The sequence below is a fragment of the Tupaia chinensis genome, unplaced genomic scaffold (assembly GCF_000334495.1).
Source record: "Tupaia chinensis unplaced genomic scaffold, TupChi_1.0 Scaffold144109_1, whole genome shotgun sequence".
Lineage (NCBI taxonomy): Eukaryota > Metazoa > Chordata > Mammalia > Scandentia > Tupaiidae > Tupaia > Tupaia belangeri.
In genome coordinates this window covers 99,722-101,683 of record NW_006203964.1, presented here as the reverse complement: position 1 = coordinate 101,683, position 1,962 = coordinate 99,722, and the positions used below count along the sequence as shown (strand labels likewise).

Below are 1,962 nucleotides of genomic sequence, written 5' to 3'. Positions count from 1 at the left end.
ATACAAATCTAAACACAAAATTCAGGGTCATTTTATATGCACCTTATACACATAAACTGAAAGTAGTTTTATACAATTTATTTTTGTATTGCACCTTTTATAATATGACCAATGGCATGAAATCAGATATGGAATTATGCACTGTGGCATCAAATTTGTGCTCAAAATTTTTTAGATATTCAAGCTTTTTAGGATATTTAATTTTCAGAAAACGCTTCAATTTGTGTGAGACAAATGAAAATCTCCAAATTATTTCTAATCCTAGTTTGGAAATAGCCATAGGAAAAGAGAAAAATGACAAAGGAGGAAATCATCGAATATCAGAGAGGACAGAAACCTTTCTAAAACAAATAGCATACATTTTATAAGCTGTGGAGAGCAAAAAAATTGAAGCCCAATAAAATAAAGATGGATGGGGAAGAACAGAAATAAAATGGGAAAGTTATCTGTTGATGATAATATCCATGAATTGACTAAAATGCACCATATTTGCACTGGGAAAAGAAGTACAGCATACAAAATGCTTTTCCCAGTGTGAATATGGTGCATATCAGTTAAGTCATAAATAAAAGTAATAATAAATAAAAGTTAAAAATGAGATTTTAAAAAGATGGTACAAGTTCTAATTCTACAGTCTAATGAAAGAATATTGATTTCTGACTCTGAGGCTTAGAGTCTTTCATTTACATACACTTTTAAAATAATTCTTTACTCTCTTCCCTCAGAAAAAATTGCTTCAAAGCCCTATTTATGACTTTATTCCTCAGACTGTAGATGAAGGGGTTCAGCATGGGTGTGACCACCGTGTACATCACTGAGGCTGTTGCACTCGAGTGTGAGTTGTGGTTGGCAGCAGAACTAAGGTACACACATACCATTGTAAAATAAAATAAAGAGACAACCAACAGGTGAGAAGCACAGATGGAAAATGCTTTATACCTCCTCTGACCTGATGATCGCACATATAGAAGAAACTATTTTACAGTAAGAGTAAAGGATACCAGCAAGGGGACCACCAGCTAGCACCACAGATGTAAAATATATCATCATATCATTAAGAAAGGTGTCAGAACAGGCAAGGTGGACCACCTGATTTAGTTCACAGAAAAAGTGGGGGATTTCCAATGGCATACAGAAGGACAGCTGCAATGTCATTAAATTATGTAATAATGAAGTGAGGACACTCATAATCCAGGACAATAGAATCAGAAGCACACAGAATCAGGGGTTCATGATGACAATGTAGTGTAAAGGGTGACAGATGGCCACATACCGGTCATAGGCCATCATGGTCAGAAGAAAGTCATCTAATGCTGCAAAGAGCGTAAAAAAGAACATCTGGGTAATGCAGCCTGCATATGTGATAGCCTTGCTCTGTGTCTGGATATTCACCAGCATCTTTGGTACAGTCGTGGAGGTGAAACAGATATCAGCAAAGGACAGATTGGAGAGGAAGAAGTACATGGAGGTGTGCAGGTGAGAGTCTGAGATGGTGGCCAGGATGATGAGCAGGTTTCCAATCACAGTGATCAGGTACACAAAGAGGAAAAGTCCAAATATGAGGGACTGTAATTTGGGTTCCTCTGAAAGTCACAGAAGAAGAAATTCTGAAATTCTTGTATCATTCTCTGGTCCTGTATGATGAAAGAGACTACCAGAAAAAAGAAATTAGCTGTCTAATTTTTCACTCAAAATGGCTCATAGAGTTGGCTCATAGAATTCACAATAATTACGTAGTTAAAATGCTACAGTTTTGGGGAACCAGCAGTTAGTGTAATGGCTATGTTGCTGGACTCCCACGTACTCGACCGTGGTTCGCGTCCCGGACCCAGTGGCTTAAAACTCATGCTGGGCACGTGTGCGTGAGTGCCCAAGATCCTTAGAGGAGAATGGAGAAGGGATTGCGGTGTGACCATCCCCCCTGGGGGGTGATTTCTCACTTTCTGTCTCTATGTCTCTCTC

General features: G+C 38.4%; 1 pseudogene; it reads right to left on the bottom strand.

The window, feature by feature from the left end:
- Positions 1-695: 695 nt before the first annotated feature.
- The window catches only part of LOC102486449 (olfactory receptor 7A10-like), a 23,491-nt pseudogene continuing 22,224 nt past the window's right edge, over positions 696-1,962 (bottom strand).